Source organism: Coregonus lavaretus (assembly GCF_964263955.1).
Source record: "Coregonus lavaretus genome assembly, contig: HAP1_SCAFFOLD_382, whole genome shotgun sequence".
Lineage (NCBI taxonomy): Eukaryota > Metazoa > Chordata > Actinopteri > Salmoniformes > Salmonidae > Coregonus > Coregonus lavaretus.
This window is the reverse complement of record NW_028163971.1, coordinates 338344-353283: the sequence shown is the minus strand read 5'-3', so window position 1 is coordinate 353283 and position 14940 is coordinate 338344.

Genomic DNA, 14940 nt, shown 5'->3' with positions numbered 1-14940 from the left:
TCAGGTAGGTTACCCTCCCCTTTACTCCCTCAGGTAGGTTACCCTTTACTCCCTCAGGTAGGTTACCCTCCCCTTTACTCCCTCAGGTAGGTTACCCTCCCCTTTACTCCCTCAGGTAGGTTACCCTCCCCTTTACTCCCTCAGGTAGGTTACCCTCCCCTTTACTCCCTCAGGTAGGTTACCCTCCCCTTTACTCCCTCAGGTAGGTTACCCTTTACTCCCTCAGGTAGGTTACCCTCCCCTTTACCCCCTCAGGTAGGTTACCCTCCCCTTTACTCCCTCAGGTAGGTTACCCTCCCCTTTACTCCCTCAGGTAGGTTACCCTCCCCTTTACTCCCTCAGGTAGGTTACCCTCCCCTTTACTCCCTCAGGTAGGTTACCCTCCCCTTTACTCCCTCAGGTAGGTTACCCTCCCCTTTACTCCCTCAGGTAGGTTACCCTCCCCTTTACCCCCTCAGGTAGGTTACCCTCCCCTTTACTCCCTCAGGTAGGTTACCCTCCCCTTTACTCCCTCAGGTAGGTTACCCTCCCCTTTACTCCCTCAGGTAGGTTACCCTCCCCTTTACTCCCTCAGGTAGGTTACCCTTTACTCCCTCAGGTAGGTTACCCTCCCCTTTACTCCCTCAGGTAGGTTACCCTTTACTCCCTCAGGTAGGTTACCCTCCCCTTTACTCCCTCAGGTAGGTTACCCTCCCCTTTACTCCCTCAGGTAGGTTACCCTCCCCTTTACTCCCTCAGGTAGGTTACCCTCCCCTTTACTCCCTCAGGTAGGTTACCCTCCCCTTTACTCCCTCAGGTAGGTTACCCTCCCCTTTACTCCCTCAGGTAGGTTACCCTCCCCTTTACTCCCTCAGGTAGGTTACCCTCCCCTTTACTCCCTCAGGTAGGTTACCCTCCCCTTTACTCCCTCAGGTAGGTTACCCTTTACTCCCTCAGGTAGGTTACCCTCCCCTTTACTCCCTCAGGTAGGTTACCCTCCCCTTTACTCCCTCAGGTAGGTTACCCTTTACTCCCTCAGGTAGGTTACCCTCCCCTTTACTCCCTCAGGTAGGTTACCCTCCCCTTTACTCCCTCAGGTAGGTTACCCTCCCCTTTACTCCCTCAGGTAGGTTACCCTTTACTCCCTCAGGTAGGTTACCCTCCCCTTTACTCCCTCAGGTAGGTTACCCTTTACTCCCTCAGGTAGGTTACCCTCCCCTTTACTCCCTCAGGTAGGTTACCCTCCCCTTTACTCCCTCAGGTAGGTTACCCTCCCCTTTACTCCCTCAGGTAGGTTACCCTCCCCTTTACTCCCTCAGGTAGGTTACCCTCCCCTTTACTCCCTCAGGTAGGTTACCCTTTACTCCCTCAGGTAGGTTACCCTCCCCTTTACTCCCTCAGGTAGGTTACCCTCTCCTTTACTCCCTCAGGTAGGTTACCCTCCCCTTTACTCCCTCAGGTAGGTTACCCTCCCCTTTACTCCCTCAGGTAGGTTACCCTCCCCTTTACTCCCTCAGGTAGGTTACCCTCCCCTTTACTCCCTCAGGTAGGTTACCCTCCCCTTTACTCCCTCAAGTAGGTTACCCTCCCCTTTACCCCCTCAGGTAGGTTACCCTCCCCTTTACCCCCTCAGGTAGGTTACCCTCCCCTTTACTCCCTCAGGTAGGTTACCCTTTACTCCCTCAGGTAGGTTACCCTCCCCTTTACTCCCTCAGGTAGGTTACCCTCCCCTTTACTCCCTCAGGTAGGTTACCCTCCCCTTTACTCCCTCAGGTAGGTTACCCTCCCCTTTACTCCCTCAGGTAGGTTACCCTCCCCTTTACTCCCTCAGGTAGGTTACCCTCCCCTTTACTCCCTCAGGTAAGTATTGGGCAAAAGTGACACTGCAACACAATGCACACCGTGAATTATTCTGATATGGCACTGCAACAATATGGTGAATGGCACTACAAATCTCACTCCACTGCACACTGAATTATTCTGATATGGCACTGCAAAAATATACACTATATATACACAAAAGTATGTGGACACCCCTTCAAATGAGTGGATTCGGCTATTTCAGCCACACCCGTTGCTGACCGGTGTATAAAATCGAGCACACAGCCATGCAATCTCTATAGACAAACACTGGCAGTAGAATGGCCATACTGAAGAGCTCAGTGACTTTCAACGTGGCACCGTCATAGGATGCCACCTTTCCAACAAGTCAGTTCCTAAAATGTCTGCCTTGCTAGAGCTGCCCCGGTGAACTGTAAGTGCTGTTATTATGAAGTGGAAACGTCTAGGAGCAACAACGTCTCAGCCGCGAAGTGGTAGGCCACACAAGCTCACAGAACGGGACTGCCGAGTTCTGAAGCGCGTAAAAATCGGCTATCCTCGGTTGCAACACTCACTACCGAGTTCCAAACTGCCTCTGGAAGCAAGTCAGCACAATAACGGTTCGTAGGGAGCTTCATGAAATGGGTTTCCATGGCCGAGCAGCCGCACACAAGCCTAAGATCACCACGCGCAATGCCAAGCGTCGGCTGGAGTGGTGTAAAGCTCGCCGCCATTGGACTCTGGAGCAGTGGAAATGCGTTCTCTGGAGTGATGAATCAAGCTTCACCATCTGGCAGTCCGACGGACGAATCTGGGTTTGGCGGATGCCAAGAGAACACTACCTGCCCCAATGCATAGTGCCAACTGTAAAGTTTGGTGGATGAATAATGGTCTGGGGCTGTTTTTCATGGTTCGGGCTAGGCTCCTTAGTTCCAGTGAAGGGAAATCTTAATGCTACAGCATACAATGACATTCTAGACGATTCTGTGCGTCCAACTTTGTGGCAACAGTTTGGGGAAGGCCCTTTCCTGTTTCAGCATGACAATGCCCCTGTGCACAAAGTGAAGTCCATACAGAAATGGTTTGTCGAGATCGGTGTGAAAGAACTAGACTGGCCTGCACAGAGCCCTGACCTCAACCCCATTGAACACCTTTGGAATTATATGGAATGCTGACTGCGAGCCAGGCATAATCGCCCAACATCAGTGCCCGACCTCACTAATGCTCTTGTGGCTGAATGGAACCAAGTCCCTGCAGCAATGTTCCAACATCTAGTGGAAAGCCTTCCCAGAAGAGTGGAGGCTGTTATAGCAGCAAAGGGGGGACCAACTCCATATTAATGCCCATGATTTTGGAATGAGATGTTCGACGAGCAGGTGTCCACATACTTTGGGTCATGTAGTGTGGTTATTCTAAGGGAAGGCACTACAATCTCACTCTGGTGCTGCACACAATATGGGACCCACCCTTGGCCCTGCTGTACTCTGACAAACCCTCTAAAGGAGCACATGTTGATTTTGTCCAGACGCGATCAGGACACGCGGTTTGAAATATCAAAATGAATTCTGAACCAACTATATTAATTTAGGGACAGGTCGAAAAGCATTAGAAAAGCATTAAACATTCATGGCAATTTAGCTAGCTAGCTTGCTGTTGCTAGCTAATTTGTCCAGGGATATAAACATTGGGTTGTTATTTTACCTGAAATGCACAAGGTCCTCTACTCCGACAATTAAGCCACAGATAAAAGGGTAAACAGAGTTAGTTTCAGGTAATCTCTCCTCCTTCAGGCTTCTTCTTCTTCTTTGGACTTTATATTTCGGTTGGCAACCAACTTTAAGGTGCATTACCACCACCAACTGGACAGGAGTGTGGACCTCAGTTCATCTTTCAATCACCTACGTGGGTATATGCTCCTAAAAACCAATGAGGAGATGGGAGAGGCGGGACTTGCAGCGCGTCAAGCAACACAAATAGAACCAAGTTCTATTTTAGTACCTGGCTACGCAGACGCTCGTTGACGCGCGCGAGCAGTGTGGGTGCAATAATAATATAATGATTGAATAACATGTATATGTACATTTATTTTGCAACGCTGCATGCAGGTTCGCCTGATCAGCCCCTTGTCCAATCCATCTTGTGACACCCCCCAAAATCTCCAATGGGTAACTGGTATAATATAATATAATAATATGTAATATGCCATTTAGCAGACGCTTTTATCCAAAGCGACTTACAGTCATGCGTGCATACATTTTTGTGTGTGGGTGGTCCCGGGGATCGAACCCACTACCTTGGCGTTACAAGCGCCATGCTCTACCAGCTGAGCTACAGAGGACAGGGTGCCCTTACCTCTGGTCCCGGTTTCCTCTGCACATACTGATCTAATGTCTCACGTGACGTCATCTCCTAGCTGGGGACAGTAGAATCCCCGCCTCAAAGCTGCTTCGGTTCGGCACTCAAGTGTCCAATTGAGGTGTGGTGTCTCTCCCACTAGTCTTTGGTGGCAGTGTTAGGCACCAGGATCTGCCACCTCCAGGTGTCCTCAATGGGTTAGGGTTAGGGTTACCTCCAGGTGTCCTCAATGGGTTAGGGTTAGGGTTACCTCCAGGTGTCCTCAATGTCTACATGTTTGACATTAGAGAAGCTTCCATTAAAGAAAACCCTCTAAGTTCTATTAGATAGATAGCTCTGAATCCACGATATGGCAGATGTTGAAAAGCCATAACATATAAGTTCTCAACAACAGGTTATGGTCAATAATATCAAAGGCTGCACTGAAATCTAACAGTACAACTCCAACAATCTTCTTATTATCAATTTCTTTCAACCAATCATCAGTCATTTGTGTCAGTGCAGTACATGTTGAGTGCCCTTCTCTATTAGCATGCTGAAAGTCTGTTGTTAATTTGTTTACAGAGAAGTAGCATTGTATTTGGTCAAACACAATTTTTCCCAACAGTTTGCTAAGAGCTGGCAGCAAGCTGATTGGTCTGCTGTTAGAACCAGTAAAAGCCGCTTTACCACTCTTGGGTAGAGGAATGACTTTGGCTTCCCTCCAGGCCTGAGGACAAAGACTTTCCTCTAGGCTCAGATTAAAGATATGACAGATAGGAGTGGCTATAGAGTCAGCTAACATCCTCAGTAGCTTTCCATCTAAGTTGTCAATGCCAGGAAGTTTGTCATTATTGATCGATAACAATAATTCTTCCACCTCTCCTACACTAACTGTACCAAATTCAAACTTACAATGCTTTTCTTTCATTATTAGTTTTTTATGCATGAGTATGGGGTGGCAGGTAGCCTAGTGGTTAAGAGCGTTGAATCCCCAAGTTGACTAGCTGAAAAATCTGTTGATGTACCCTTGAGCAAGGCACTTAACCCCAATTGCTCCTGTAAGACACTCTGGATAAGAGTGTCTGCTAAATGACTAAAATGTACGATGGTTCACTGTTTGTTAAGGCAGCGCTCCCAGTGGCCGGGGACTTTAATGCAGGGAAACTTAAATCCGTTTTACCTCATTTCTACCAGCATGTTAAATGTGCAACCAGAGGAAAAATAACTCTAGACCACCTTTACTCCACACACAGAGACGCATACAAAGCTCTCCCTCACCCTCCATTTGGCAAATCTGACCATAACTCTATCCTCCTGATTCCTGCTTATAAGTAAAAACTAAAGCAGGAAGCACCAGTGACTCGGTTAATAAAAAAGTGGTCAGATGACGCAGATGCTAAGCTACAGGACTGTTTTGCTAGCACAGACTGGAACATGTTCCGGGATTCTTCAGACAGCATTGAGGAGTACACCACATCAGTCACTGGCTTCATCAATAAGTGCAGCGATGACGTCGTCCCTACAGTGAACGTACGTACATACCCCAACCAGAAGCCATGGATTACAGGCAACAGCCACACTGAGCTAAAGGGTAGAGCTGCCGCTTTCAAGGAGCAGGACTCTAACCCGGACGCTTATAAGAAATCCCGCTATGCCCTCCAACGAACCATCAAACAGGCAAAGAGTCAATACAGGACTAAGATTGAATCGTACTACACCGGCTCTGACGCTCGTCGGATGTGGCAGGGCTTGAAAACTATTACAGACTACAAAGGGAAGCACAGCAGCGAGCTGCCCAGTGACACAAGCCTACCAGACGAGCTAAATCACTTCTATGCTCGCTTCGAAGCAAGCAACACTGAAGCATGCATGTGTTCTGGATGACTATGAGATCACGCTCTCCGTAGCCGATGTGAGTAAAACTTTTAACCAGGTCAACATTCACAAGGCCGCAGGGCCAGACGGATTACCAGGACGTGTACTCCGAGCATGCGATGACCAACTGGCAAGTGTCTTCACTGACATTTTCAACATGTCCCTGACTGAGTCTCTAATACCAACATGTTTCAAGCAGACCACCATAGTCCCTGTGCCCAAGGACACTAAGATAACCTGCCTAAATGACTACCGACCCGTGGCACTCATGTCTGTAGCCATGAAGTGCTTTGAAAGGCTGGTCATGGCTAACATCAACACCATTATCCCAGAAACCCTAGACCCACTCCAATTTGCATACCGCCCCAACAGATCCACAGATGATGTAATCTCTATTGCACTCCACACTGCCCTTTCCCACCTGGACAAGAGGAACACCTACGTGAGAATGCTATTCATTGACTACAGCTCAGCGTTCAACACCATAGTGCCCTCAAAGCTCATCACTAAGCTAAGGACCCTGGGACTAAACACCTCCCTCTGCAACTGGATCCTGGACTTCCTGACTGGCCGCCCCCAGGTGGTAAGGGTAGGTAACAACACATCTGCCACGCTGATCCTCAACACGGGGACCCCTCCTGTACTCCCTGTTCACCCATGACTGCATGGCCAGGCACGACTCCAACACCATCATTAAGTTTGCTGACGACACAACAGTGGTAGGCCTGATCACCGACAACGATGAGACAGCCTATAGGGAGGAGGTCAGAGACCTGGCTGTGTGGTGCCAGGATAACAACCTCTCCCTCAACGTGATCAAGACAAAGGAGATGATTGTGGACTACAGGGGGAAAAAAAGAGGACTGAGCACGCCCCCATTCTCATCGACGGGGCTGTAGTGGAACAGGTTGAGAGCTTCAAGTTCCTTGGTGTCCACATCACCAACAAACTATCATGGTCCAAACACACCAAGACAGTCGTGAAGAGGGCACGACAAAGCCTATTCCCCCTCAGGAGACTGAAAAGATTTGGCATGGGTCCTCAGATCCTCAAAATGTTCTACAGCTGCACCATCGATAGCATCCTGACTGGTTGCATCACCACCTGGTATGGCAACTGCTCGGCCTCCGATCGCAAGGCACTACAGAGGGTAGTGCGTACGGCCCAGTACATCACTGGGGCCAAGCTTCCTGCCATCCAGGACCTCTATACCAGGCGGTCAGAGGAAGGCCCTCAAAATTGTCAAAGACTCCAGCCACCCTAGTCATAGACTGTTCTCTCTGCTACCGCACGGCAAGCGGTACCGGAGCGCCAAGTCTAGGTCCAAAAGGCTTCTTAACAGCTTCTACCCCCAAGCCATAAGACTCCTGAACAGCTAATCATGGCTACCCGGACTATTTGCACTGCCCCCCCACCCCATCCTTTTACGCTGCTGCTACTCTGTTAATAATTTAGCTTAGTCACTTTAACTCTACCCACATGCACATACAGTACCTTGCTAAAGTATTCATCCCCCTTGGCGTTTTTCCTATTTTGTTGCATTACAACCTGTAATTTAAATGGATTTTTATTTGGATTTCATGTAATGGACATACACAAAATAGTCCAAATTTGTGAAGTGAAATTTAAAAAATAACTTGTTTCAAAAAATTCTACAAATTAAATAACGGAAAAGTGGTGCGTGCATATGTATTCACCCCCTTTGCTATGAAGCCCCTAAATAAGATCTGGTACAACCAATTACCTTCAGAAGTCACATAATTAGTTAAATAAAGTCCACCTGTGTGCAATCTAAGTGTCACATGATCTATCACATGATCTCTTTATATATACACCTTTTGGAACCCTTTTTTTAAGAGTGCAAGTCCCTGACGTCCACTTTTGATTGGTAGCCGTTAAAAGTCTCTCATCAGCTTCTACAGTATGTTTTCATTACTTCCATCCATTCATGTTATTATAGATGAAGACAGTCTGTGTACTGGTTATTGTAGTTGATATTGTCCCTGGAAGGAAGGAAGGCCTTTATTCCAACGCAGCACTAATTAACATAATAGAAGGCCTTTATTCCAACGCAGCACTAATTAACATAATAGAATGCCTTTATTCCAACGCAGCACTAATTAACATAATAGAAGGCCTTTATTCCAACGCAGCACTAATTAACATAATAGAAGGCCTTTATTCCAACGCAGCACTAATTAACATAATAGAAGGCCTTTATTCCAACGCAGCACTAATTAACATAATAGAAGGCCTTTATTCCAACGCAGCACTAATTAACATAATAGAAGGCCTTTATTCCAACGCAGCACTAATTAACATAATAGAAGGCCTTTATTCCAACGCAGCACTAATTAACATAATAGAAGGCCTTTATTCCAACGCAGCACTAATTAACATAATAGAAGGCCTTTATTCCAACGCAGCACTAATTAACATAATAGAAGGCCTTTATTCCAACGCAGCACTAATTAACATAATAGGAGGGCTTTATTCCAACGCAGCACTAATTAACATAATATAAGGCCTTTATTCCAACGCAGCACTAATTAACATAATAGAAGGCCTTTATTCCAACGCAGCACTAATTAACATAATAGAAGGCCTTTATTCCAACGCAGCACTAATTAACATAATAGAATGCCTTTATTCCAACGCAGCACTAATTAACATAATAGAAGGCCTTTATTCCAACGCAGCACTAATTAACATAATATAAGGCCTTTATTCCAACGCAGCACTAATTAACATAATATAATGCCTTTATTCCAACGCAGCACTAATTAACATAATAGAAGGCCTTTATTCCAACGCAGCACTAATTAACATAATAGAAGGCCTTTATTCCAACGCAGCACTAATTAACGCAATAGAAGGCCTTTATTCCAACGCAGCACTAATTAACACAATAGAAGGCCTTTATTCCAACGCAGCTAATTGACTGTTAGTAATTAACATTAATATTCTATTTAACTGATAGCATGACTGATATACCCAGTGTACAAAACATTATGAACACCTGCTCTTTCCATGACAGACTGACCAGGTGAATCCTATCATCCCTTATTGATGTCACTTGTTAAATCCACTTCAGTGTAGGTGAAGGGGAGGAGACGGGTTCAAGAATGATTTTTAAGGCTTGAGAACGGATGGTGTACATGTGCCATTCAGAGGGTGAATGGGCAAGACAAAAGATTTAAGTGCCTTTGAATGGGGTATGGTAGTAGGTGACAAGAACTGCAACGCTGCTGGGTTTTTCATGCTCAACAATTTCCTGTGTGTATCAAGAATGGTCCACCACCCAAAGGACATCCAGACAACTTTTTAAAATATATATATTTTTTATTTATTAAGAGAACAAATATTTTCTTTTTACAGCTTTTTTGCTGCAAATACATACATTTGACTTATCACATTTGACATACATGGTACTTTTATATACAGCAATCACATAACAATAATACATTACCAAACATAATCTCTTTAATCCCACCCCTCAGCCACTCTCAGCCCATCCCATCTATCACCATACACCACCCCTCAGCCCTTCCCACCTATCACCATACACCACCCCTCAGCCACTCTCAGCCCATCCCACCTATCACCATACACCACCCCTCAGCCACTCTCAGCCCATCCCATCTATCACCACACACCACCCCTTAGCCCCTCTCAGCCCATCCCACCTATCACCATACACCACCCCTCAGCCACTCTCAGCCCATCCCACCTATCACCATACACCACCCCTCAGCCACTCCCACCTATCACCATACACCACCCCTCAGCCACTCTCAGCCCATCCCACCTATCACCATACACCACCCCTCAGCCACTCTCAGCCCATCCCATCTATCACCATACACCACCCCTCAGCCACTCTCAGCCCATCCCACCTATCACCATACACCACCCCTCAGCCACTCTCAGCCCATCCCATCTATCACCATACACCACCCCTCAGCCACTCTCAGCCCATCCCATCTATCACCATACACCACCCCTCAGCCACTCTCAGCCCATCCCACCTATCACCATACACCACCCTCGTTTGGTTTCCATGTCCCATATATTTTTCAATGGTGCTGTGATGTTTTACATACATTTTGAACCTTTCTAAATCGCATAGTATCCACAGATTATGAGCTAAAGATGAAAACCTTTCCTACAAGTATTATGTTATTTATTGACTGACTATGGCTTTCCAAATCGCCCCCAACACTGCTATTTGAGTTTGAGTTTGAGTTTATTTTTACAGGGACAGTGCACATTAATCAACGTTTCAGTAAAAGTGCCGGTTTTAGCCAGCCGGCTAATTTTCAACCGCAGTCCCTGGGCAGGTTATTAAAAACAATTACAATATAGACAATAACAACATAGAACAAGACATAGCATACAGACATAGCAACATAGGACAAGCAAGACGTAGCATACAGACAGAGCAACATAGAACAAAAAGCAGCAAGACAAAATTCATAAAAGCAACAAAGTGTTTCCACACCTCACAAGTTACAGACAACAGACATGGAAAGCGGCAACACACAGCTAGGGACCATGTTCACAAATCTGATTGACCTTTAGCCATGTCTTCAAGCATTTTGTGAAAGTGTGATATGTGGTGCAGTTATGTGTGTCTGATGGCAGTGTATTCCAGACATGGGAAGCTCTCACAGAAAAAGCGGATTTACTAAAGGTGCTTTTCCTTAGGGGAACTACACAGTCACCTCTCATGGCAGACCTTGTGGATCTGCTGCCATATGTTTGGGTTTTCTGTTTAACAAAAATACTGAGTGGAGGGGGAGCCAAGCCATTTAGGATCTTGAATACAAGACATGCATCGGTGTATTGCACAAGATTTTCCCAACTCAGGAGCTCATGCTTTCTAAGGATGTGACAGTGATGATGGCTATTGGGCTTCCTATCAAGCACTTTGAGAGCCTGTTTGTAGACAGACTGAATAGGTCTTACTGTTGTACAGCAAGCTTGGGCCCAACTAGTCAAGCAGTATGTTAAGTGGGGGAGTATCATAGATTTGAAGTACAGTTTTGCTACCTCTGTAGTCAAACAATTTCGTATAAATCGGAAATTAGCTAGGTTGAATTTGGTTATTTGAATTACCTTTTTCACATGCTTTTTAAAAGAGAGGTTGGAATCAAGTATGATGCCAAGGTACTTAAAATCAGATACCCCCTGGAGCTTCTCCCCTGACACATAGACTTCTGGCTCAGTAGCATCTGTTGCCCCCTTTGTGAAGAACATGCAAACAGTTTTTTTCACATTGAGATGCAAACACGAGTCACTGAGCCACTTTGTAACCTGGACCATTACAGTAGTGAGTTCTTGTGCAGCTTGTTGTTTGCTCTTTGCATGCACATATATCACTGTATCATCTGCATACATTTGAACTTCAGACCCAGTACAGACAGAAGGCAGATCATTAATGTACAGGCTGAACAGGAGGGGCCCCAGTATTGACCCTTGGGGCACACCCACATCATAGCTAAGAGTGGGCGACAGCTCATTGCTCACTCTGACACACTGAGTTCTGCCTTCAAGGTATGATTTCATCCATCTCAAGGCATCGGGGGAAAAGTTGAACTTGGACAATTTTGTGATGAGAATCTCATGGTTAACAGTATCAAAAGCCTTCCTTAGGTCCAGAAACACAGCCCCAACAACGCCCCCTTTGTCCATCTTGGACTTCACATTTTCCAGAAAAAAGCAGTTGGCCATTTCTGTGGAGTGTTTCGCTCTGAAGCCAAACTGCATGGAATGTAATGTGAAGGGGCTGTTGTTGAGGTGGGCAATCAGTTGTTCTGCTACACACTTTTCAACAATCTTTGACACCACAGGTAGTATACTAATGGGCCTGTAGTTACTCACATCAGCAGGGTCGCCTGATTTAAAGATGGCCGTTATTATGGCCGACTTCCATACCCTTGGAAACACCCCGAGACCAATAGATGTGTTGGTGACCTTAGTAATGGGGCCAATGAGTGACTCTTTGTAGTTTTTAAGAAAGGTAGAGTCCATCCCAAACACATCTTTGGCTTTAGAGTTCTTTAGTGAGCTAATCACCTTGTCTACCTTTGACTCAGAAACCTCCCTTATGATGAAGACAGGTTGAGCATCATTTACTAGCACTGAGCCCAAGAAACCAGTGGAGGGGTTCTGTGTCAGTACCCTGACAGAGTCAATAAAGTAGGAATTGAAGGCTATTGCTATTTCGACTGCATCCTGTGTTAGATTGTTATTCACCATGATTTCTAGTCTTTTTGCAGTGTTACTATGGTCTTTCCCTGTTAACTTTTTTAGATTCTCCCAGATCAGTTTAGAATTTCCCTTTGCTTCACCAATTATGTTAATAAAAAAGTTTGCCTTGGCCTGTCTGATTTCTTTCATCACCTTATTTCTCAACATGGTAAACCTACGTCTGTCATGCTCTAATTTGGATCTTAGGGCTATTTTTAGATAATAATCTCGTTCTTTCATCAATTTCCAGATTTCTCCATTTAGCCAGGTTTGGATTTGATTTTCTTTAGGAAACCATTTAATGTAGTCTGGATTGTGGACAGAAAAACTTGACTATCAGCTTCCACGTCTGCATAGGACAAGAGATCATTCCAGTTAATTCCCTTAATTGCATTTTCAAAATAGCTTAATTCACTCTTAGGTATTCTTAGTTGATCAGGCTTTCTAACAGTAGAGAGGTTAAACCTGCTCTTAGCTTTCTGGCTATAAGTGTCAGATTATGATCAGATAGCCCAGTAACCATATTGAATGATTTAGTCACTCTCTCTGGTTTATTACTGAACACCAAATCAATCTGTGTTTTAGAGCAACAAGTCACCCTGGTTGGCCCTTTAACTAGCTGTGTAAGGTCAAAGGTATTAGTGATCCGTTTGAGGGTTTTCCTACAACACTTGTCTTCATAATTAATGTTAAAATCTCCCATTAAGATGACCTCTTTCCCAAAATCACATTCCCTAAGCATGTTATTAAACTGATCAAAAAACACACTTTTGGTGGAAGGTGGCCTATACATTCCAATGAGGGTAAAATACATTTGGGGAGACAGTGTAATGTTCAGGCCAATACATTCTAGTTCATTATCACATGACCACTCAATTTGTTTACATCGGATTTGTTCTTTAATATAAATCATCACACCCCCTCCTCTTCCTTCAGTCCTGTCTCTCCTGAAAACATTGTAGCCAGGCACAATCAAAGCAGCAGATGGAGAGTTTCTATGGAGCCATGTCTCTGAGAGGCAGAGAAAGTCAAGGTTGGAGTCTGTGAGTAGATGTTGAATTTGATCACTTTTTGGAATGACACTACGAATGTTCAAGTGCCCCCCTAGTAGTCCCTTGGGCTTAGCTCGTGGGTCCCAGATGACTCGAGAGTGATTGACACATTGAAAAAAGTTAAATTTTCTGTGTTTTCTGACGGCTGGGTTTAGGCCGTTTTGTTTCGTTTTGATTAGGGGCAGTTCGGTAGCGCAATTAACAATCCCTCCCGCCTGCACTGGATGCGGGAAACTAATTAAAACAGCTTGCATACCAGAAGCAGAGTCAGGGATCGCATATAGCGACTTTGGTATGTTTGAAGAGTCAAAATCCATCCTGGAGCCGGGTGAGTCGAGAGAAACCACAGGACCATAGCACTCACCCACCTCCACAGCGGCGACGATCAGTGGACGAGGCCATCCACCGCCCTCCACTCCGGTGCGTATCGCTGGCTCGGTGATGTTGGGCCCAGGATTGAGTTGCACATCCCCGGAGAGCAGGAGGGTAGTGAACAGGTAGTTTAACAGTTTCCGATAAATGTTGGACTTGTGTTTGTTGCGCCTAAGCGGTTCAGTAGAATAAGGAGCGAGGTAGACTTGGCCATTATTCAGAACATTATGGTATGCTGTGTACTGTCCGCTCCCGTGGAACGGTGAACCAATGTGTTTGTGTTTGGTGTTAATATTCTCCGGTAGTAGACTGATTGTGTCATCCCAGCAAGGACGCACTGAGATTATCAGTAGAGCAGCTACATAACTGACAATCATGGCAGAGTACTGGAGATAAAACACATCATTGCGCTTTAACTCTTTGCATGAGTTACTTAGCTGGGGTCGGGGTACACCTGATGGTTTAGATAAAATTACAGCATTCGAATGAGAAGCGGCACCTGCCGCACAACCCTGTCTTCCGGCCGCCACCTGCCGCACCACCCTGTCTTCCGGCCGCCACCTGCCGCACCACCCTGTCTTCCGTCCGCCACCTGCCACACCACCCTGTCTTCCGGCCGCCACCTGCCGCACCACCCTGTCTTCCGTCCGCCACCTGCCGCACCACCCTGTCTTCCGTCCGCCACCTGCCGCACCACCCTGTCTTCCGTCCGCCACCTGCCGCACCACCCTGTCTTCCGTCCGCCACCTGCCGCACCACCCTGTCTTCCGTCCGCCACCTGCCGCACCACCCTGTCTTCCGGCCGCCACCTGCCGCACCACCCTGTCTTCCGGCCGCCACCTGCCGCACCACCCTGTCTTCCGGCCGCCACCTGCCACACCACCCTGTCTTCCGGCCGCCACCTGCCGCACCACCCTGTCTTCCGTCCGCCACCTGCCGCACCACCCTGTCTTCCGTCCGCCACCTGCCGCACCACCCTGTCTTCCGTCCGCCACCTGCCGCACCACCCTGTCTTCCGTCCGCCACCTGCCGCACCACCCTGTCTTCCGGCCGCCACCTGCCGCACCACCCTGTCTTCCGGCCGCCACCTGCCGCACCACCCTGTCTTCCGGCCGCCACCTGCCACACCACCCTGTCTTCCGGCCGCCACCTGCCGCACCACCCTGTCTTCCGTCCGCCACCTGCCACACCACCCTGTCTTCCGTCCGCCACCTGCCGCACCACCCTGTCTTCCGTCCGCCCTGCCACACCA